Here is a 24688-nt window from a genome sequence, read left to right as displayed (position 1 = left end):
GCTCTTTCTTTTATATAATAATGATATTGCTAACATTTCTTTTACTCCCGCCATTGCTATGTACGCAGATGACACTAACGTTTTCTTTTCTGGTCCAGATCTAAATTCATTAGAGCAGCGTGCTAATATCTGGCTAAACGAACTTCATACCTGGCCTAATTCGAACGAAATAAACTTAAACGTAATGAAAACACGGTACGTAATCCGTGTACTTACAAACATTCCGTGTACTACCCACCATTCTAGTGCTGGCTCAAGCGCCATGTGTTGCAGCTACCATGGACACTAGCGCCAGAGTTCCCTGTAGTATGTGTTGTAGGAAACTCTACGATTCCGGCAATCGGCGATGCTATATTAAGGCGAAAGCCTTAGATGCGTCATCAAACAAGAAAATTCACCGTCGGCCTCCCGCGTCGGCGGCGTCAACACGAGCGATCAAAAAATCATCATCACGGGCTGACGTCACATGGTGACGTCATCACGACGTCACACGTCCCCCAATTTTGTGACGTCATCATGACGTAACATAGCGTTTCGTGATCACATGACATCGTCACTTGGTGAAAGGAAGGCCGATCACGAAGCCAGCGAAAAACAGGGTGAGGCGCAGAAAGCTTACAATGCATCCCATCTTGGAGGCAGTGCAAAACCACGTTAGCTGAAGAAAACTTTCGAAGGGAGGCGTGGGAGTAGCAGTAGATGCACGGAGAAGATAAAGAAGAGGAGATGCAGAAAGCTTGCTACGCCTCTTATCCTTGAGGCAGTCTAAAACAACGTTACGTGCCGAAAGCTACCGGATGAGGACCAAAAGATTGCTTTCGATATCTTCTTTTTTTCTTTTTGTAATGAGCTCTTTGTAATGGTTGGGAAGCTTTCAATGACCCATTCGTTGCGCAAGTCGCACTGTGTGACGCCTGGTTGTTACTTTACTCTTCTAACGCTCTCAAATACATAGGTTAACGTGATTCCTTGGCCTACATGACGCCTGTATGGGGTCTTTTTCCAAAGGAGTTTTAAGCGCCGGTGTGGCTCCGTGGCAGCGATACTCGACTGCCACGCAGAGGGCCTGGCTTCAAATACAGCTCGATCCTCGATGTTTCTTTTATCATTACCGCTCTATAGCAGTTGCGACAGCGTCGGCGGCGGCGGCGGCCGACAACTACGCCACGAAAATCGCCTGTTGTTGCGAGCTCAAAGAAGTTTTGCTGTTAAAATCCTCCAATAGTGAGACAAATCGCTGACTACTTGTAGAAGTGTTGCAGGGCCCCTTTCAGTTGTTTCAAGAAGTTCACGTACATGTTTGGTTAGTTCACGTGTATATGTTTCGCGTACACTACAGTAATCCGCATAATAATTTTTCAATGTCACTGAATATTACCTGTGTATGTTTACAGTTTGCTTTGCACACGGTGCCCGAATCTCTGTCATGCGAAATAACTTCGGCTTTTTTGTTCGGGTCTTCATTCTGTTTACGAAAGTATCGTTAAGTGCAAATCAGAATCCGAATGTACTTCTGTGAGTTCAGTTGGTTGAGATCGCTGGGGAAGGCACTAGTCTGGCAAGTGGGCATAACAAAGCACTGATTATGAGCATGATGACAACTAGGACGGTTACGCTTGTAACGTAATAAGAAACCAGTAAGGACATGGAGTGGTTGAAAGGTTACATTCTCAATAAGGAATCGTTTTTTTTTCTGTGCGTTCAATACTGACGGCCCAACGTAATTACATTATTATTATTTTGAATTATATAACTGTAAAGAATTTTGGGATTTCGCCGACGGGCTTCAGTAGGAACAGTGAACAGGAACAGTGAGTGAGCCAGCACAGGATATCGCAGAGAAACGATGAAGGAATGAAAAGAAAAAACACAGAGGCGCAACTTTGAATGCTTTTGTGCCAAGCCTGATTGTGGAAAATAGTTAAAATTGAGATTATTCCAGAGAAATCAACTAGAAAGCAATAATTTTGGTCCATCATGGTTCCTAATGCGCAACAAGTAGGAGCGACAGCATTATGGGGGTCAGAGATCAGTAAATATGGCGCTCGAAGCAGGCATATGGTATAATATATAGCGCTTGAGTATACACCCCCTCTGCGATAAATGGCTGTGTCAACTACGGAAGGCGTCAATGCAGTTTTATGAGCCTTCCGGGCTCTCTCGCTTGGCTCACAAAGCTCTCAAAGAGCAAGCCATGCCCTTAGAAATATCCGGATTCATCTGGTCAGGGAAGAAAATATTACCCCATTGTTGGTGGCCATCATTTCCGATAGAATTGCGGCGCCGATCCAGAACCGTCCATACTTCCACCACTCTGAGTTGGGGAGTTCACACGGCGAGGCACGTACGCTCCTTGGTAGTAGCCCGAAGTGAGCACGGGAACCGTTTCGGCGGACAGGAGCTTAGAATGTCTCATTTGAAGCGCACCGACATACCGCTTGCGTTTCTGTACCAGATGAGTAGCTACCAAGAACGGGAAGGGCATCACTATTATTTTTTTGTAAGTACTACAGCGATGTACCTTAACTGAGATAGCAATTATATGGAGAGTATCTGTGGGCATTCGCCGTCGGCGTAGCCGTGCTGTTCTGAATATATATATATATATATATATATATATATATATATATATATACTCCGACGAAGGCCGGTCCCGCGGCCGAAACGTCAGTCCTTTACTGAACACTTTTTCCTTCGTGCTTGATCTTTTTCAACTTTTACTTCCGGGTCCTTTGTTAGTACTTTATTGTTTATATATATATATATATATATATATATATATATATATATATATATATATATATATATATATATATATATATATTTGCCTTGTTGCTGTGCCAGATGAAGGTCTGTGGCAAAACGCTTTTCCTCGAAAAAAGTGTTGAAGATCATGGCGCGCTCTCGAATTTCGCTTGTATTTGTTCAGCTGTGCCTAATAGAAAAATGTGTATAAAATCTATTTTTCGTGTGCTGAGCTTTGAAAAAACGCTTGAGCTATCGCAGAGGTTCTGTTTAGTTGTCCTCTTCGTTAATTCCGAAATTTCTGTGTTTCACTACCAGCTACGTATCTTCAAAAACTACAGAAATCTTCAAAACTCGTGATTTTTTCTTGAGCTATCTGGAACTCTCCCAAACCAACCTTAATTCTAGTAGGGTTTTCAGGAAAGCGTATTTTACTACAGAGATGTTTCAGTGTACAATAGACTTAAATCTTCCCGAAAAGAAGTGTGAAATTAGAGAAAATATGCGATTTGTCGCATGTTTGACCGTATTTTTTATACTGATGCGGTCGAAGTAAAAGCACTCGTCATGCGGCGTTTCATAGAAGACTTGATCTTTAAGTAATGAAGAAAGTCTCATCAATTTTTTTTCGTTTAAAAAAGAAAATTTAAGAAAGAAGAATTCACGTAGGTTTTTATTGCAGTTGACATAAATATTCAGTAACACAATTGCCTTATAAAAAAACTTTCCAGCTTTGCCTTCTATGCATTTATGAGACGCGAGGAAACTGTTTAAACTTATGGTGACAGCACCGAATAGCTCAGTGCCCCAGGGATGTTTAGTTGCCACGCATCAGCTCTGCATAGATGCCAGAAGAAAGGCGTACAAAGACCACGAGAACAGAGGAATGGCTCCTGGTGCTTTCGAAAGACTAGGATCTATGTCGAACATATAAAAGAAACTGAAAAAAATCAGCAGGTATGAAAAACAAGAAAAACTCACAGGGTCCTCAAACCTGCAAGATCAATTGTGGGTCATCCAGCAAGCCCATGAGGTGACGAGGAGATAGGGTCTCCGGTCCTCCTCGGGTACGGCCTAGGCGCCCAGGCCATGAATTTGCCGGACCTCTGAATAAAGTTCCTGCCACGACCACCACAGGGTCACTTATGCATTCAGCTAAGATGACTGGACGGGAGAAGCCGTCTTCTCCTTTTTCTTCTCAGTAGACATACTGGACATCCCTTGTCCTCCTCCGACATATTTCTGCACCCAACGTGGCTTTCTTACTGCCTCAAGTATCCGAGGCACGGCCATCATTGTGCACTTCAGCTGGTTATACACTGCCTCCGCGATCGGCCTACGTTTGACCAAGCGGAGACGTCATGTGATGACGTCACGTTGACGTCACAAAAATTACCGCAATTCGTGTTGGGGCAAAGCCAACTGTGTTTGAAGTTGTGGCTATGCGCAGTTGTAGCAATGTAACATTGGTCACATATTGCCACAGAAACTACCAGCGCTCGTGTGCTACGCACAACACTCTGTGCATTGCCGGCGTCGCGATCCAAACGAAACGGTGCACTGCTATAATTTTGTGACTGTTATATAGTTTTTGACTACTGGTGTTTGCCTAGAGCGTATTATGCCACGTTCCTTCTATTGAATGGTTTTCTTTTTTATTGTAGCTCTTATTCAGCCTTCACAAATATTTCATGTAACGCAGCTGCACAGCTTTCTTTCTCGTCTAATTTACGGAACTTGTTCTATTGAAAGCGAATTCTGGTCTTGTGTTGTCCTCATCTCTTGCCCAGCCTCGGCTAATTGCGGTGCCCACGGGCCGTGACTCCATACTTATGATCGCATTAACCGACCTCTGTCTTATAGCATCAGCCTATTCGCGCTGTTCAGACCACACTTTTCACACGCCACAACTTCTGGCACATTTCTTACCATCAGAGGCCCTTGAGCCATAACGTGACACGTACCATCACAATGGCGCAAGGCGGCCTAGGGTGTGCTGCGCTGAGGGCGCAGTTTGCAACAACATATGCTTTTATTTTCACGCATCTTTCGTGTTTTCTTCAGGACAACGCGGAGTACCCAAAAATGTTGGACTTTCGGTTACCGGAGTACTTCGTGGGCATGTCAGTACGCCTTTGCCTCTACAACGAAAAAAACACGTGAGCGCACGTTCCTATTTCTCAAGCACGGATTTAAGTGTGTATTCTGGTTTTTTTTTCTGCGCATGCGACTTATATAGTGGAAAAGGCAGTACTGGTGTCATTCATGTCTAAAAGAGGGGCATCTCCTAAACTGAGTAAAAGTGCTACCTTAGATTAGCGCTGCTTTCTAGATGGTGTGGAATAGGCAACTGTGCTTGTTTTAGAGAACAAAATAAAGTGTGCGTGTCTGGAACATGACTTACGCTGAAGTAGACAGTGAAAGAAAACAATTTACCCCAGTTCCACACAGTTTGTAATCTATAGAAACAGCGGAGCTTCGATTCTCTAGTGTTCCCCTTGTGATTTTTGTGATCACTGTGGGGCTACCGTTTCGCGAGCAACCGTTGCCGTTACGCAATCTATGGGTGTATCTGGGAACCTGAGAGTGACATGCAGACACTCATATGTCGTCAGGCCCAGCCCTGGAGCAACTCCGCTGTTAAAACAGAGGAGCATGCTAAGTGAACAGATTCCTATGTATATGGTTTCAGTATGGGCTGTACTGCACATCACTGTTCAATGTTGTACCCTGCACACCTCCCCCCTAAACCACCTTCTCTGTCACCACCCCAAGAGCACCACACACCACCAACCTGTGTGCAAATTGCGTGCCCTCTACCCCAAAAATTTGGGGACGCCCCACCCTCTCGGAAAATGAGAACCCTGGTCTGCACGTATTCACTCCTTTTCATGCTCTATTCATTGTCGTCTCCGTTGTGTTCAAAGTACGAAAAGCGTGGGAGACAGGTAGAAATGAGAACACACATAAACATACACATACAGTTTTTGATGCGAAGCATCTTATGGCCGAGTTCAGACCGGTGGTGTGCAGCGTGACCACCCTTAGTTCGCATGCGCAAGCCCTCTCCACACAACTCCACTCCCCCTCCCGCTCTCTCCTCTCCCTCTCCACTCCCCCTCTGAAGCGCGGGCTCGACATGCCGAACGCTGCTTCGCATCGCCTCATGGTCCCCTTAAAGGGAGATGGTGTGATTTTTTGGTGTGTGTTTGTTTATTCATCTCTCTCGCAGCGTTTTTACACTATTTGAAACTTCAATTGCTAACGCACTGAAGTCTCTGCCCTTCGCTATGTGTTCTACAGCGAAGTTTTACATAGCTATGGTTCCGTGTATTTTTGTTTCCGTGAACCAATAACTAACGGAGTTCCTTGTGCATTCGCCTAAGACGACTCCAAGGCGAAAGCCATCTTGTTCTTATTCTTCTCAACGTATGTATTCATCCTCCTCCGCTTCCTACGGAAAGTTTTCTGCTCCTAACACTGCTTTTCACTGTCTCCAGGGTCGGAGGCAGTGCAAGCTTTCTGCATTTCTGGTTTTCTACTGCCTCCGTGATCGGCCCGCATTTCACCAAGCGACGATGCCAAGTGATGACGTCATAATGTGATGTCCCGTTATATGATGTAACAGGGACCTAATGATGACGTCACACATTTTTGCGATCCTTGAAGGCGTCATGTGATAACGTCATCACTTGGTGATGATTTCTGAATCCCTTGTGCTGACGCCGTCGACTCCGACGGTCGATTTTGGCTTTTGATTAGGGCTTTTGCCTTAATAATAAAAAAATATTGGAAGACTCTTAAGTTTCGACTTAAAAGTCGAACGCCAAAGCTTTTTCGGGCGCCGTTCACACCTCCTTATGCCCCTCTTCTCCGCGGATACCTTAACCGCGGCTTGAGGGAAAGAACGTTTTTTTGTGCAGGTTCCCTGTGTATTGATACACGGGATATTACTTCTGTTTTAAAAGGAATTAAAGTGGAATAAAAAGAGATTTGCTCAAGGTAGGAACCGAACCTACAGCCGTTCCGATAACACGTTCAATGCATCGGGGGCGTCATCGGAAGGATGTAGGTTCGATCCTTACCTTCAGCAAGTTGATTTTTCATCCACTTTAATTTATTTCCGTCTATGCCATAAATACTATACTGCGGTAAAAGCATACATGTCCCCTATGCCTTTCTTACCTTTACTGTCTGTTGGTTTCATTAGGCTGTGTCTAAAAAAAAGTAACGAGCCCTCGATGAATCCCTCCTCTTTCGTTAAGCAAGCAGCGGCTGCTCAACATGAGGGAAGTCCGTGGTCGCAGTTTCGCACAGAATGTTGCTGCTTGAAATGAGACTATATAAATACACTTCAGGAAAACTCTTCGAAGTCTAATTGGGCACGAAAATTATGTTCATTAAGCCGAAAGCCTGAGAAGAGGCCGCATCAAACGCGAAAATTGACCGGCGTCCAGTGTCGGCGTGCCACATAAGCGGCGTCAACACGAGCGATGCAAAAAATTGTACTTGCGTGATGACGTCCCCGTATGACGCCATTATGATGTAACAGGTCGCTAAATTTTGTGCCGTAATTATGGAGTCATTGTAACCCCCATAACGTGACGTCACTTGGTGACGTCACCACATGGCGTTATTGCTTTTTCAAAGGTGGGCCGATCCCGGAGGCAGTACAAAATAAGTTGAGGTGCAGAAAGCTACCATGCCTTCGATCCTGGAGGCATCGTAATACCAAGTTAGTTGCAGAAAGCTTTCGGAAGGGGGGCGCGGGAGCTTCAATACATGGATTTAAAATAAAAAGAAGAATATGGCTTTCGCCTTCGAATCGACTGAGGCGGGCGCATAAGGGATCATGTGAGTCTTTTTTCTAAGCGTCTGTAACTTTTGACTATATTATACGAGTGTGTTATATTACACGATGAAAAACTCGTGAACAGGGTATGTGCTGGAGCCGACGTTCCGACAAGCGGACCTGTCTTCTTCAAGGCTGTTAGTGCAACTGCTAAAGCCGTTGCAGACTTGAAGAAGACCAGTCCGCTTGTCGAAACGTCGGCTGCAGCCATAGTTTCCTACTAAACTACCTAGAGGGGAATCTGGCGCTAGTCTCTATCGGGGGCACCATGAGCGGCGCTTGAACCACCATGGGAATGACGGGAAGTACAGGCTTTGTATCTGCTTCGGATGCATTTCGTTCTTGAGATTCGCGACGCTTGTTTACCGAGCTTTAAAAAATACGAAATTATTTTTAGTTAAAATTTACTGCAGTCTTCCGTATGTAAAACTTATTGCAGAAAGCTCGCGTGGCCATGCGATTGAAGTGAAGCCTGGACAAATTCAACCATCAGGCTGTGCAATGCTCTGCAATTGTGTTCCAGATTTGGCATCACCAAATAATCAATCATATTTTTACAACACACTTGAAAACAAATACACTTGTGTTCCCCTCGAAAGTACGCATCAAGTTTTTATGGAAATAAAAATAATGTATTGAGTTAGAAAAACCTAACGTATTTGCTGCGACGCTAGGTGCGTCTGTCCCAGTGGCCTGCCCCCAAAGCATCTCTCGTTTCTTTGTTAAGCAGAGTCAGAGGAGGGTGACGGTGGTTCTAGTTAGCTTCGCCGTCGTTTTGCAGTCTATTTGAACGAGTTTTGACAAGATTCGCTTATCAGAAAACGTGAACTCTATGCAATTATCTGCATTTACATAGGACGCTACATCTATGCGCAGCGTTTATTGCGCGACTCTTTGCTAAAACGGTCAAGTACAACCTGTGAAGCCGCAGCGTGGCCGCAAACCAAGAGATTTAGTGGTCATTAGCTTCATTCAACAACAAAGGCACTGCTTGAGTGCTTTGCAACGCATTCCACAACCCACGCTGCGCGAAGAACGAAACTGAAACTGTAGAAAAAGACCCATAGACAGCTCGCTAGTTAACGCTATCTAATTCGGAGCCTGTACTTCCTGTAGCGAAGAATAGTGGTCTCAGCGGCATTACTCTGCGCCTCGGCGGCATCGCCATCACCATGAGCTCGTGGTTGCTGCGCTTGACCGAACGCTCCTGACCGCTGCTTGTTCACACGCGTTCTCTGCCAATAAACCTCTTAGCAAGTGGTGGAGGCTGCTCGGTTTCGATCGCCCTGGAACTTCGGAATCGCTTTGGTATGGCTTCAGGTACCCGCTACCGCACCCGGCCGCTCCGCAAAGCTCGTTGCCAAATACCTCGGACCATACCGCGCTGTAGAGCATGCGTCCTTCTTAAATCACCTCGTGGAGCCCATCACGCCATCGACAGACCTACGTTATCGTGGTCGCGAGCTTGTGCACGTCTCTCGCATTGAGCCGTACTACGACCCAATCACTGTGTCCTCACCCTAAGCCGCCAGGATGGCGCCTTTTTCTGCGGAGGGCGATTGTAGCGATGAAGAGTGGCCTCAGCGTCATTGCTCTGCGCCTCAGCGGCATCACCACCGCCATCAGCTTGTGGTTGCTGCGCTTGACCGAACGCTGCTGACCGCTGCTGACCGCTGCTTGTCACAGCTGATTGACAGAGCTCGCAAGATGGCAAAGGCCACAGGGGCCCTGGACTGAGGGCTCCACCTTCACCGGGAGAATTCATTTGCATTAATAAAGTTTTTCATTCACTCATTCATTCATTCACACGCGTTCTCTGCCAATAAGCCTCTTAGCATTCCCATCATGTGCATGATGGTTGAACGCAGTGCCAGGTTCCTCTCTAGGTTATTGTATGACACTCTATGGTTCCAGAACACCACCTCTTCATCAATTTTTCATCACAAGTTCCCATCTTCCGCTGAGTCCTCCATTTCTGAAATACATGATTGTATTATAGTGATATTGTCTGGCAACCCGGAAAAGGCGGCGCGGAAGCCCCGAAGCAATTTTGTCGGGCTGGTGTTCTCGCATCGGCAACAACGCGGGTGCTCGCCGCGCGTCGCCTTTTGAGGTTTTTAGCTCAAGCTTTATAACAATAATTGTTAGGGTTTGGCCTCCCGAAACCACGATATAATTATGAGGCGCAACAGCAGCGTAACCAGAAATTTCTTCGGGGGGGGGGGGGGGGGTTTCAACCATATGTGTCTGTTCGCGCGTGCGTTTGTATGTGTGCAGGTATATATACACATGCGAAATTTCAAAATTGACGGGGTGGTGGGGAATGGAACCCAACTCGAACCCCCCCCCCCCCTTCCTCTGGCTACGCCACTGAGGAGCGCCGAACTGGTGGGCTCCTCACAATTCCACCAACTGGGGTTCCTTAAAAGAGCAATGATACCGTCACCCAAGAATATGCGGAAATCGGCAGAAAAAAAGTATAGAGGGCCTTTGTACCTATACATGTGTGAAAAACGGGCTGTACGAGAATATTTCAGTGCAAAATAGGGCCTGGAAGTCACCAGCTACAAAGTCTGCCCACCGCCGGGGACCGCCATTTTGCCATGGCGCGTGTGACATCATGTGCTGCGTGGAGAGGAACCGTCGCATTTTAGCAGAATTTCAGCCACGGTAAATCGTTTAATTTCAATGCCAAGCTGATCGAAGCTTAAATTGCTTGTTTGCACGCGCAGCTTAGCACGCAACAATATCGTTCCCCTGAATGCAGACGCTCGCAACAAGCAGCTCCTTACGCCATGGCTCTCGAGTGCGCCAGTGTTACCCTCAGGACGCTCGTGTCTTTATAGAAATATTCAATCATAGGTTAACTGCTCCTTCAAATGCGCTAAATTTTCTCAGCTTGTTTGTGAACGCACAAGGATTAACCCACATAACACAGATTATGATCGGAGATTGGCTGTCACATGGCCCCTTAAACAGAGCCCTGAATCTTAGTACACGGGCCTCTAGCATTTCGACGCCATCGTATTGCGGTCGCCGCGGCCGGGATTCTACCCCGCGACCTTCATAAAGGACCAGTGTGACTTTCTTCCAGTGTTTCCGTCTACGTGCTTTGGCCTTTATTTTTTTCTTTTTCGGCTTCGTTTTCTATTGCAGTGGTTACGCATTCCTTAAGGTCGAGTATCGTAAGATACAGTCTTGGTATCAATCGCTCGAATACAAGAATAAACAAGTAAACTACGATGCGCAAGCCGGCAAAAATAATTACGCAAAGCCAGGCGTTGACAAGATACCGGACGACCATGCTTACAGTTTTGGGATAAGGTGCAAGAACTATGCAAACTTTGAGGTAAGTCTCTTCTGCTGCATCTAAATTTATTCTTAAAAATTCTCACAAGAGCTTCCTAATAGGGAGAAGCCAGGATAATCTTTTGAGTCACGCTCAAGCATTACTCCTTCTGAATGACATTAGTGAGACCAAACAGACAAGAAAACCAATGAAAGTATAGGGGATGATATTTTGTAGTAATTAGGATCGATATGTGAAGAAATTAAAGTGGACGAAAAGATAAGAGGCCGCTGACAGGGACCACACCTACGACCTTCAAATAAGGCGTCCGGTGCTCTACTAACTGAGCTGCAGCGGCGGTCATCTCCCCGTCCACGTTATGGGGAACATATATGCGTTTAAACCTAGGAGTGTTAGTCAGCGCCAATCGCAGCCATGACGGCGAGTGTGATAACACTCTTTTTCTGCTTGCTGGCGCCACAAAGTACGTGATCTTCTAATTTATTTATTTATTTATTTATTTATTTATTTATTTATTTATTTATTTAGACATGTACCTACAGTGCCCTCTAGAACATTTTGTAGGGGGTTTACAAAGGCAAGGTACATACACGTCATCAGAGAAAACATATTGCGTAGTACAAAACAAAACAAGGACAAACGAAAGAGAAATAAAGAGTTTAAAATTAAGAATTTTTACGAGTTCTCAGCTGACCAATAATCCCTCGTATACCATCCGAAGGCAATCAGTCTGCCAGTCTCTCAGAGCATCAAATCAGGTGTCGTGTCTTGTTGCCTCACGTGTAGCCATATGCGGGTTGGCGTCTCTGGTATGTTGCATACGTTTAGAGTCAACATTTCTATTCTTGGATGGCGCAGAACATGTCCTGTCCAGTCACTGAGCTTCTTCGATTATTCGCTCGGGCTGCCAGACGGCAGCCAGCGGGCTGCCCGACAGCTTGCCAGACGTTCGTTTTTCACGGGCAGCTCTCCGGCAGCGCCGAAGCTCCGCCCACCTGCCGGAACGCTGCCGTAACGCGTTCGTTTTACAGTGAAAGCTGTTATGAGATCATTTCACCGGCCGTTTTTGGCGCCGTAGTTGTCCCCCGCCGCCGCCGCCGCCGCCGGTGTCCGTAACCAGTATCGCTCGAAAAAAAAAAACGAAATAAGAAAAAAATTCCAGGATGGAACGAGGTTCGAACCTGGGCCCTCTGCGTGGGAGCCCAGTATTCAACCTCTGAGTCATTCCGGCGCTTGAAACCGCCTTGCAAAAAGGTCCTATACAGGCTTCATGTCGGGAAAGAACCACATTAGCATATGCAATATAGCGTGTAGAAGAGTAAAATAAGCAGCAAGCGTCGCACAACGCGAATTCTGTAACCAGGCGTCACACAATGCGAATCGCGCAACGAGTAGGATGTTGAAAGCTTCCAACCCATTACAAAGGGATCTGCTATAATTCTTCGTCGTCATCAGGCACAGCATCAACAAAGTGCGCATAATGCCTTACATGCGTTTAGCAGGTACCACGGCTCTCCGTAGAATGACAAAAAATGGCACAGTGCCTGCTGCCCTACTTCTCAAAAATTACAATGATTTATAGCGTAGTGGGTTCCTCGCAAGTGCGCTTGTATTGGTTGCCAAGGAAGCCCATAAGCGCATGATCCATTTCCTTGGGTTGGTTGGTTGAAAAAACTTTATTTGGTTTGCTGAAAAAACTTTATTTTTGAAAAAACTTTATTTATTTCCTTGGGGTCTCAGTAAAATTACAATGATTTAGAGCGTAGTGGGTTCCTCGCAAGTGCACTTGTATTGGTTGCCCAGGAAGCCCATAAGCGCATGATCCATTTTCTCGGGGACTCAGTAAAGTTCTTGCCCCCCCCCCGTCTCTCTCCCACGTCAACGTATGTTATACAGCATTACGGGAGAGGGAAATAGCGACCGGGCGTCAACCAATGCAAATTACACAACTGGTGGGCCGTTTAAAGCTTCCAACCCATTACAAAGGGCTGAGCCATAATTCTTAATCGTCATCAGTCGTCGCGTCAACAAAATGCACATAATGCCTTACAGACGTGTAGCTGGTACCTCGCTTCTCCGCAGAATGACGAATAATGGCTTAGTAGGTGCTTCCCAACTTCACAAAAATTGTGATTTATGGCGTAGTGGGTACCTTTCTGGTGTATTTGTATTGTAGCCCCAAGAGAGCTTACAACGGGCTCTAGAAACGCCGCCCTTCAAGCTTTCGCTGTGACTGTGCTGCGGTTTCAGCGCAGGCCTGGCGTTTTTTGTTTCCCTCTCCGGCAGCCAGCGGGCTGCCCGCGGACTCGCTCTCCTGCCGGAACGATTTTGCGCTGGCAGCACGCTGGCAGCGAGCAGACGACGCGCTCTTCTGCGTGTTTTTTTTTTTTTTCGTTGCGTCGTCTGCTCGTGAATTCTTTGAGCAGAAGTTCGCCGCTGTGTTTGACGAGTCTTTTCCGGTTCGCTGCTTTCACGGTGGTTGAACGTGCATTTCACTAACGCCACGAAATATTATTTTAAGCGAGGTGCAGACAGAAGTGCGCCCTCTCTAGAAGAACGGATGCTTTGTGCTGCACGATGGTAATCACGTGTATGTGATCGAAGGTAAGACATTTCAGTGTCATGCGAGTAGTTTTTGTGTTGTTTACGTTCAATTCGTGTCCTCGCGCAGCGCCGAAGCTTCTTTCGGTTTTAGTCGCTCTCCTCCGATTCTGATGGTCGCGATATGCGAATGTGATAGCCGTCAAGGGCCCCGATGACGTCTGGAAGGCCGGCTTCCGCCCCTTGGTGTTGATACAGCACATGAAATGCACGCTTACTTCGTGCGATGTCGTTGCTGCCCGGCCACTTGATCTCTCTCACACTGATAGCAATTAGGAAGTCAAGAACACGCCGAATTTTGCCGTGCACACTCGACCAACTCACGTCAAATTCGTCCGCAACTACATGCATTGTAGTTTGCGTGCCCATCGAGATAGCCCAATCAGGACGGTCTTCTCAGCTGACAGCTTCGTTCTTCCGACACTACCCTGCGGATAAAATGCGGACCTCTCAAATTATTTCACAAGAGCCGCAGCTGTGCTTCTTCTGGACAGTCGAAACATTTTTCCACATACGTTAGCACAACCCGCTCGATGTATAACGGGACATGGTACACATCCTACCTCATTAGCCAGGCCAACAACAGGCTGATGGTGTGATGCTACACATCATCAATTTCCTCTTCAATCGCATCGTAGGCGTGTAGCAGTTCTGCGATTGCTTGTAGCAGCCCAGCGAACTCGTCTGCCGAAGCCGCCGTGTCTACAGGCCCAAGATGTAGCAGACGACACAGAGCGAACGCGGCTGCGCTAGCGTGACGATGATGATGCTGCGGCTGCGGCGGCAGCCTCGGGCTGCCCGACGCTTGCCCGAGAATTTTGCCCCTCGTGACCATGATGCATAATGACGCCATTTCCTGTCAGAAAGGAGTCCTCGGGCTGCCGTCTGGCTGCCCGAAGAGGGAAAATCGAAGAGGCCCACTGTTCACGAAGTCCCAAGATGAATGCTTTGCATTAAAATCTCCGCCCACCACGCTGGGAAGGCTTTCGGCTTGCGCCTGCACTTTACCGTGCCGCATGAAGGAGTCGTTTCGATCCTTCTTAGGAATCCGGAGTGGACCACACAGTGCCAGCAAAGCTATGGCCCATAGCTCTAACTTCAACAGTCTTTAGCTGACTGAAAGAATGCTACACACGAGCATGCAACACTACAGTGAAGGCGAACAACCGAGACTGAACCCGGCACAAGCAGGGTTTCGTCCAAACATGGGCACACATGCCTGCCTATGGTTGCTCCGCCGAGTAATAAACCGCAGGTCTCCAAACGAATGTCAGACTACATCCTCGCATTTGATATGCGTATAAGTATTTCAACAATGTGAAAGAAGATGTCATATTGGAGGTATTAGCAGCAAGATACCCTAGCCAAAGGGCATACAATTAGATCTACAGCTTCCTCCAAAGCAGGCCTATCAAGCTCCATGACCAGGCATCGGGATGGAGCCAAAGAACCCATTACTTGGATAGGGGTGTACCCCAGGTATCGATCCTCGGGCCTATGCTCCTTAATGAAGCCATGAAACCAGCGGCAGAAAGACTTGAGAGAGACACTGCGGCGCGTTTTACTATTCCCGCTCAAAACATTCCAATATGGAGGGAAGCGGCGGATCATCCCGACGAGTGGAGTATGCAAACAGAACTCCGAGCAGCGATTCTCAGTCTCTTCGATACTTTAGACAAACTCGGACTACAATTGTCACCAGAGAAGACGGAATCGCTCAACGTAGATGGAAAAATATCAACGAATCCAAGCAAGGAAATTACACTGCACATCGGTGAAATAGATACCACGTCTTCGAATGGACAAATTAGACTTCTTGGAGCACCAATTGCCAGCTGCAATAGCCCCCAGCACTCGATCTTCAATTTAAAGCCTAAATGGAATCTGATCTTGCACATGATCAGACGCATATAAAATACGTATGGAGAAGCATGGCAGAACCCATGACAAACACTTGCAAAAGCGATGGCAGTCGGGGGGATTGTGTACGGGGCAGCCGTGTATGATTTCTCTAATCGAGATGTCACCGACATCGAAAATTTACACAGGGCAACCTTTCGTACGATCACTGGGCTGCGAAAACTCACGAGGAACGATGATCTGCACAAGCTGGCACCTATGCCACCAATACGGGAGATATTAGCCAAGCGCAGTTGCAATGCGATGTCGACTGCAAACCTCACCACAGGGAAAAGAGTCCTGGTGTGGGATAACCGAGCCCACGCGATGCCAGTGGCTGAGGAACTGCTCAAATGCCACCATGGGAAGCGCCGCTAGGTACGCGGAGGAAACAACGTCCTATCGACAAACGAGATATGAAAGCGAGAAAGCTACTTGAGAACATAGAGTTTCCTAAAATTAACTAGAGGGAACTCTGGCGCTGCGATCGTTCAGCCACCATGGGAATGATGGGTAGTACACGGATTTGCCTAGTCTTCGTACTTGTGGGCTTCGAACGCACTTGTGGCTTTGTTTATTGCTGTGTTTTGGTTTTCTTTCGGATAAAAGAATGGATCGTTGTGAACTTCGTGACGAGATTTAAGTTGGTGAGCCTAAAACGGATAAAGTAGTGAAGTGAAACTGCTGACCTTTGCTGAACTTCGTCTTGCTACAAAGCGGATGCAGGCGACGCGTAGCCAAACGGAGCCGAAAGAACGAAGTTTAGACAAATCCGTGTACTACCCATCATTCCCATGCTGGCTGAAGCGTCATGCGTTGGAGCTCCCATAGACACTAGCGCCAGAGTTCCCTCTAGTAAGTATTGTAGGAAACTCTATGCTTGAGAAGACACAGGAACAGAGTAGGCCTCAGAACGCCGTTGACATCTAGACTGACGCCACGATCAGCGGTGAAAGAGCCAGCATGGCTTGGGTTAGAACGTACATGCACCACAGCAAAATGGCTATCACACTTGTCAGCTTCCCAGGGGTGAAACTTTGCACGCAGAGTTATTGGCAATATGGGGGGCTGCTGATACTGTTCCCCTTGATTTCGTAGACTTCAATATTAAAAGAATTCACTAACGCATCCTCACATATTCGTACTAAGCGGTAACTGAACTATAACGGCACCAACAACTGAAGATGCTGTGGCCAACGACTGAAGAACAAAGCTAAAAAGAATTCAAGACACCGGGACACACTGGCATGGACGGGGGAAACGCAGCCGCTCATGCGGCCGCAGCTCAACCGGATGGATTCGACTATATATACAATTCCCCACACCCAAGTTCCTCGCCACACCCGGCAGACCAAAATCCCTATCTTTTAAATCTGGGCAGAAGGCCCTCCTACCAGTGCACTGATGCATTACATTCGCACTAAAATGAAAGCAGAGAGTAAAAACAGATTACTGGAAGCTACTCCTGAGCGTATGCTAAATGACAAGAGTCGGTTTACTCGTCAACAAAAAATTTTGTTTAAACAAGGCTATGGCCATCCCAGCATACACACCACGCATACTAGACAAATGGCAGCAAGCAACCCGACTTTCGGGTCAAAATGCCTCTATGGGATGTACACACTGTCAGACGCTGTGCTGAGCAGATTTAGAACATCTCATTTGGGCGTGGGCATCGTTGTCAAAGGCAGACAGCAGATTCAACATATGCTTCACGCCGATATGACAGCTCTACGGAATTTAATAAAGACTGACCATGAATCAGCACAGAAAGCTCTCCCAATACACGGCAGTCAAGGTGGCCTGTTTCGAGTGGTGTAGGAGAGGTCAATTGACTCGTGCAAAGGCTTGATCCTGAAGTTGCTCATCACTCTTTGTTTGCCCTTACCCCTTTCCCACCTCACCCTCAACAGCAGCCAAGCGTTGTCCTTTGCTTTCAATAAAGGTCACATTCATTCATTCAATATATTCACAAAGCCTTCTCAGTGTTTCTATGAATATGTATATGGGTCATTCCATATCAAGTGTACCTGGTAAATTTTCGACCATCTCCGATCATGCTGAAAAATATCGTGCGTGTATATCTGAATGTGAAAAGTAGTTATTGAGGCGCTATATTTCGGGAAAAATTTTGTGTTGCCTAGAGAGCGCTTCGAACATTGGACACGGAAGTGAAACTGTGTCGCGCTAAGTAATTCATATAAAATTACTGGTTTGAACAATTACTCCGAAATTATTTTTTCCTTTATCTCAAGGCGCACATCTTTCATGGCTATGATAGTTTATTCATTTTTGTTTTAATTTTCACTATTTTTGTCCTAGTCGAAAAAATGCAAGATGTTGCATGTTTAGCGCTTTTTGGAAAAAGCACATATTTTTTCGGGAGTAATATATTCACATCGCGGTCTTTATAGGTTTCTGTAATAAATGACCAAAATACTGCGGGAGCGAATGAAGCAGAAACATTGTCACACTATCGTGTCAAAGTTGGAAAAAATGGCATTTTGACTCATATTGCGGCTTCATTTTCGCAATGTAGCGGTCCAAGTAAAAATATGACTTATACATCGTTCTGTAGTATGTTTTGTCGGTATTACGTACATGAAGTTTTAAAAGAGTAGTTTTTGTTTTAGGCGACAAAAAAATTTCTAACCTAATTAGAAACTTCCTACAAGCTTAGGTTGTAGGAAGTTTGCCTTTGCCTCGCCTTCAGTGCATAGCAGCTGAGCGCACTATTTCAGCGGGGGCTTTTTGGCAGCGAATAATGCAAATCATACAACTGTCACTTGTTTTAGTAATACTGCTGTATAAAACGTGAAATACGGCAATAGGGCTAAAATTATGGAATTGTATCTACTCTCTTGGACCATCAAAGGGCAGGTAATATTCAACTGCTTCATAGTTCAAAGGGGCAGAATTATAATGTAGTCTATGGCCTGTAGGACAGTTTTGGGGCGTCATGTTCGGCCTATGATAATATGATACATGGTCTTCCGTAATAATTAACGCCATAATTAAAGTATACTTTGCTTAAGTTGGTTTTATGATGTATCAGGTATAGGTCGATGCATGATCACTTACCACTTGTTTGCATGATGAAATGATGTCTCCTAGGTGTACATGTTCGAGATGATTCGATATCGTGGTCATAATCGACACCTCATTCGTCATTTCCGGACGCGATTTAATATTTTTATCGCCCATTTTCCTAATGGCTCTATGATGCTGAAACTGTTAAAAGTCCGTGCCCATTACCGGACGGGCCCTTGACATTTTGAGCACCTTCGGACCATTAAGAAAGAGGGAAATGAAAACGTTAAATCGCGTCCGGAAATGACGAATGAGGTGTCAGTTATGGCCACAATATCGAATTATCTTGAACGTGTACGCCTACGATAAATCATTTCATCATGCAAACCAGTGGTAAGCGATCACGCATCGACGTATACCTGAAACATCCTAAAACAATTTAAGCAAAGTATACTTTAATTATGCGGTTAATTATTGCGTAAGGCCATGTATCTTAATTACTAGAAGCCAAACACGACCCCCAAAACTGTACTGAAGGCCATCGACCACAATATAATTCTGTCCTTTGACTACGAAGCAGTTGAATATTACCTGCCCTTTGATGGTCCAAGAAAGTCGATACAATTCCATAATTTTAGCCCTATTGCCGTATTTGACGTTTTATACAGCAGTATTACTAAAACAAGTGACAAGCAGTTGTATGATTTGCATTATTGACCGCCATAAAGCCCCCGCTAGAACATTGCGCTGACCTGCTATGCAGTGAAGGTGAGGCAAAGGCAAACATCCTACAGCCTTGTGCTTATTAGGTTAGAAAATTATTTTCTCGCTTAAAACAAAAGCTACTCTTTTAAAACTTTCTGTATGTAATACCAACAAAACATACTACAGAACGATGTAAAAGTCATATTTTTACTTGGACTGCTGCATTGCGAAAATGAAGCCGCTAATTGAGTCAAAATGCTATTTTTTCCAACTTTGACACAATATTTATGACAATGTTTCTGCTTCATTCGCTTCGCAGTATTTTGGTCATATATTACAGAAACCTATAAAGACCGCGATGTGAATATATTGTCACGGGCGTGAGAATACCCGCAATTAAGAAAGAAAGAATGAAATGTATTTACAAGATATACACCGGGAGTCCTTCAGCCAAGATGGCGGAACACCACCAACAACAACGCGAGCGCTCTTGCGATCGTCGTCTTCATCGACTCGATGGAGCATTCCTGCTTGTTTGTCATGGCTTGTAACATATAGCCCCCGCCGCTGGGAGCGCCGTCTCGGCGCTTAGGGAAGAGTACGATCGTGGGCGGAGAAGTACGGCTTCAGACGGGATACGTGCACAATGTCTGTAGAGGGGACAGACGATGACGATGCACTGTCCAACGGGGCGATCTCATACGTGACGTCAGTAAGCTGGCGCAAGACCTTATACGGCCCGGAATAGCGGGAGAGGAGCTTCGATGACAGACCAACGTGGCGGCAAGGTGTCCAGAGCAGGACCAACGATCCTGGGGAGTAGGACACGGCCCGGTGATGGCTGTCGTAGCGAGACTTTTGAGACAGCTGCGAGGCAGAAAGACGATCCCGTGCGATCTGGCGAGCTGTTTGAGCTCGAACAGTTGCATCGCGGGCGTACTCTGTAGGAGTGTAGGTATCTGATGGTGGGAGAGTTTCAAACGGTAAAGTGGGATGGCGGCCATACAAGAGATAGAAGGGGGAAAAGCCAGCAGCATCGTGGCGTGACGAGTTGTAGGCGAACGTCACGTAGGGCAGAGTGTTATCCCAATCTCGGTGGTCCGCAGAAACATACATAGATAGCATTGTGGTCAGCGTGCGATTGAGGCGCTCAGTGAGTCCATTAGTTTGCGGGTGGTATGCAGTGGTGAGCTTATGACGCGTAGAACACGAGCGAAGAATGTCGTCGACGACCTTTGAGAGAAATGAGCGACCACGGTCGGTCAGCAGTTGACGTGGAGCTCCATGGTGGAGAATGACGTCGTGCAGCAGAAAGTCCGCGACATCAGTTGCACAGCTTGTCGGTAGTGCTCGCGTGATAGCATATCGTGTCGCATAGTCAGTAGCGACAGCAATCCACTTATTCCCACTCAGCGACGTTGGAAATGGTCCGACGAGATCGAGGCCGACGCGGTAGAACGGGTAGGCAGGAATGTCTATTGGTTGAAGTGTGCCGAGCGGCAACAGCGAAGGACGCTTATGGCGTTGGCAGGACTCGCAAGATGCAACGTATCGGCGCACAGAACGGTAAAGGCCTGGCCAGAAGAATCGACGCCGTACGCGATCATACGTGCGGGCTGTTCCCAGGTGTCCGGCGGTTGGGGCGTCGTGAAGTTGTTCAAGAACAGTAGAGCGGAGCGTTGCGGGAAGAACTAGTAGAAGCTCTGGGCCTTCGGAGCTCATGTTACGCCGGTAGAGAATGCCATCACGGAGCACGAACAAGTCGAGGGACGGGTCGGAGTCGTGAGAACGTAGACCTTGGATGATGGACCGCAGATTGGCATCGCTGAGCTGTTCACTGCGTATGTCGGTGAGGTCAGAGATGGCGAAAACGCAGGCGTCTGAATCATGCGCCGACAGGTCAGGGGGATCTACAGGATTACGAGATAGACAGTCAGCATCCTGGTGCAGTCGGCCAGACTTGTAGGTGACGTCAAAGCTATATTCTTGAAGCTTCAAAGCCCAACGCCCAAGTCGCCCAGTAGGATCTTTGAGGGACGACAACCAGCACAAAGCGTGGTGATCTGTGATCACGGAAAAGGGGCGGCCAAACAAGTATGGTCGGAATTTGCCGACAGCCCAAACAAGTGCGAGGCACTCGCGCTCGGTGATCGAAAACTTGCACTCAGATGAGGAAAGGAGGCGACTGGCGTAGGCGATGACGCGATTTTTCCCTTGCTGCCACTGAGCGAGAACTGCGCCAATGCCATGTCCGCTGGCGTCGGTGCGAACTTCAGTGGCTGCTGACGGGTCAAAATGGGCTAAGATGGGCGGGGAGGTAAGCAACGTAGTAAGTTTGCGAAACGCATCAGCTTGTTGGGGACCCCAAGAAAACGGCATATCCTTCCTCAGGAGTTGTGTCAAAGGCCGACCAATGTGGGCGAAGTTCTTGACAAAACGTCGAAAATAAGAACATAGGCCGACAAAGCTGCGTACATCTTTCGTGGAACGTGGTATGGGGAAGTCTTTGACGACCCGAATTTTGTCAGGATCAGGTTGGACGCCTTGAGCACTGACGAGGTGGCCGAGCACCGTGATTTCTCGGCGGCCAAAATGGCATTTGGAAGAGTTCAGCTGGAGACCTGCGCTCCTGAAAACTTCAAGAACTGCCGACAGGCGGCTAAGGTGGCTTTCGAACGTCGGTGAGAATACGATGACATCATCGAGGTAACAAAGGCACGTGGACCATTTGTACCCACGTAGCAGGGAGTCCATCATCCTTTCAAACGTAGCCGGGGCATTGCATAAACCAAAGGGCATTACTTTAAACTGGAAAAGTCCGTCCGGTGTCACAAATGCTGTTTTTTCACGGTCTTGGTCATCGACAGAAATCTGCCAGTATCCCGACCTCAAGTCGATAGAGGAGAAGTAGGCAGACCCATGTAGGCAGTCGAGAGCATCGTCAATCCTTGGCAACGGGTAGACGTCCTTACGCGTGACCTTGTTTAAGTGCCGGTAGTCTACGCAGAAGCGCCAGCTGCCGTCCTTCTTTTTTACGAGCACGACTGGTGATGCCCATGGACTACAGGATGGTTCAATGACGTCCTTCGTGAGCATTTTATCAACTTCACGCTGTATTACCTGTCGCTCAGCATGGGACACGCGATAAGGACGTCGTCGGATTGGGCTTGCGTCTCCCGTATTGATTTTGTGAGTGACGACCGACGTCTGACCTAAAGGGCGGTCGTCAAAGTCGAAGATGTCCCGGAAGGATTCCAAGATACGCTGGATATCGGCTCTCTGTGCTGGAACGAGGTCAGGCGCGATCATCTTGGCAATGTCGCCATCAGCTGGGCTTATTGAGGAACAGAATGAAGCGGGGGGAAAAGACGCGTCTGCAATGAACGCAGAAACAGAATGGTCAGCAAGAGAAGAGACGTTGGCTAGAGACATGCCATCTGGGATAACTTGCGCACACCAGCTGAAGTTCAGTATCGGTAGAGATGCTCGATTATTCGTGACGGTGAAAACCATGTGAGGAACGGCAAGATTTCTGGCCAGCCAAATGTTAATGGTAGGAGTCAACACATAATCGCCGTCGGGAATAGGAGGACAAGAGCCCAGGGTCACATACGTAACGGCTTGGGGCGCTAGGCGGACGTACTCGATAGAACACAAACGTGGTTGAGGTGTTGCTGGAGCGTCGTAGTAACATGGCAGGTCGAGCTGAAGTAAGCCGGTTCCACAGTCAATAAGGGCAGAGTGGGCGGACAGAAAGTCCATGACGAGGATGAGGTCATGGCAGCACTTTTCGAGCACGGCAAATAGTACAGCTGTGGAGCGATCAGCAACACTAATACGTGCCGAGCACATCCCAAGCACGGGAAATGTTCCACCGTCGGCGACCTTGATGAGCGGCACCGTGGGCGGCGTTAAAACCTTCTTTAGGCGGTGACGAAGCTCTGAATTCACTGATATGTGGGCGCCTGTGTCCACAAGAGCAACAACATGTGCGTCGTCCACTTTAACGTCTATAAGGTTGCGTCGAGTCTGCAGTGTGGTCAGAGGATTTAGCGGGCGAATCGTCGATGCAGCGTCACCTCCGGGAGCTGCATCGTCTAGTTTTCCCGAGACAGGTGGGAAGTCGGCGATGCAGGACGGCGGAATTGGGGTGAGCGAGACGACGGGCGACGAGATTGCGGCGAGCGGAACTGGTGACCATACGGTGATGGTGACCGACGATACGACATGGAAGAAACGTCATCACTGGTGGACTGAGGTGACTCACGGTGGGGTTGGAATTGACCATCATTTGTCTGTGGGCGACGGTTGGACCCATAGGACGCCTGACGCCAATACCACCGGCTGTTGCAATAGCGGGCCACGTGGCCAATACGACGGCAGTTGAAGCAAATGGGCCGGTCGTCAGCAGTCCTCCACTCGGCGGGATTGCGAGGAAGCACCGACCTCTGGCCTTGGGCGTACGAAAGTGGTGGACGACGGTCATTCGATCGGGAGGGAGCGCCCGTGCACACGGAGTCCAGGCCAACATTCGAAAGCTCTTGACGAACGATGGCGTGCACTAGTGGTACCATTTGCGAGCCGGAATCACAGGAACGAGAGCACGTGGAGGCAGGAGAGATAGCTTCGAGTTCACGTCGGACTATCTTCGTCACGTGCTCCGCAGTCAGTGGTGCCTGTGGTAGGGGGGCGTCTTCGCATGACCATGTTGCTGCTGTATTTGGAAGTCGAGTAAATTGATGGGCAATACGTCGGCTTTTGGCGGTCTCAAAACGCTGGCACTCACGGATGATGGCATCTACTGTGTCACAGTCCTTGCAGATCAGGAGGTTGAACGCGTCATCTGCTATACCTTTCAAGATATGAGCCACTTTTTCAGACTCCTCCATGCTGTCGTCCGCTTTGCGGCAAAGGGCGAGCACGTCTTGTATATAAGACAGGTAGGATTCATTCGATGTCTGAGCACGAGACGCCAGCTCCTTTTTGGCCGCTATCTTTCTACCAGTCGATTTGCCAAACAGGGCACGCATCTTTTCTTTGCACGCATCCCAGCTGCCAATTTCTGCTTCGTGGTTCTCGAACCACACTTTGGCTCTCCCTTTCAGGTAGAATAGGATGTTCGCCAACATAAGAGTGTCGTCCCAGCGATAATTCTTACTGGTGCGTTCGTACATCGGCAACCATTCTTCGATGTCGACATTGTCAGTCCCGCAAAACGTGCCTGGGTCTTTCAGCTGTGGAAGGACAACTGTCGTCGTGGCGGTTGCCGCTGCAGGGGCCGAACCCTGTTCGGCCATCGTGGGTTCAACCAAGTGTCGGCCGCTTCGGAGCTCCGTTATGGTGCGGTGTACCGTGTTGGTACACCGCACCACCACCAAAATGTCACGGGCGTGAGAATACCCGCAATTAAGAAAGAAAGAATGAAATGTATTTACAAGATATACACCGGGAGTCCTTCAGCCAAGATGGCGGAACACCACCAACAACAACGCGAGCGCTCTTGCGATCGTCGTCTTCATCGACTCGATGGAGCATTCCTGCTTGTT

General features: G+C 47.6%; 1 protein-coding gene across 1 annotated transcript in view; it reads left to right on the top strand.

Annotated features, from left to right (window-relative positions):
* LOC119405138 (U2 small nuclear ribonucleoprotein A') overlaps positions 1 to 12138 on the top strand; it is a 456304-nt gene extending 444166 nt beyond the window's left edge. The window contains exon 8 of the mRNA XM_049419223.1: positions 12129 to 12138. The gene's annotated coding sequence lies outside the window, so the exon portion shown is untranslated. The remainder of the gene's footprint in view (positions 1 to 12128) is intronic.
* Positions 12139 to 24688: the final 12550 nt, after the last annotated feature.

The sequence above is a fragment of the Rhipicephalus sanguineus genome, chromosome 9, assembly GCF_013339695.2.
Source record: "Rhipicephalus sanguineus isolate Rsan-2018 chromosome 9, BIME_Rsan_1.4, whole genome shotgun sequence".
Classification (NCBI taxonomy): Eukaryota; Metazoa; Arthropoda; class Arachnida; order Ixodida; family Ixodidae; genus Rhipicephalus; species Rhipicephalus sanguineus.
This window is presented reverse-complemented; position numbering and strand designations above follow the sequence as displayed.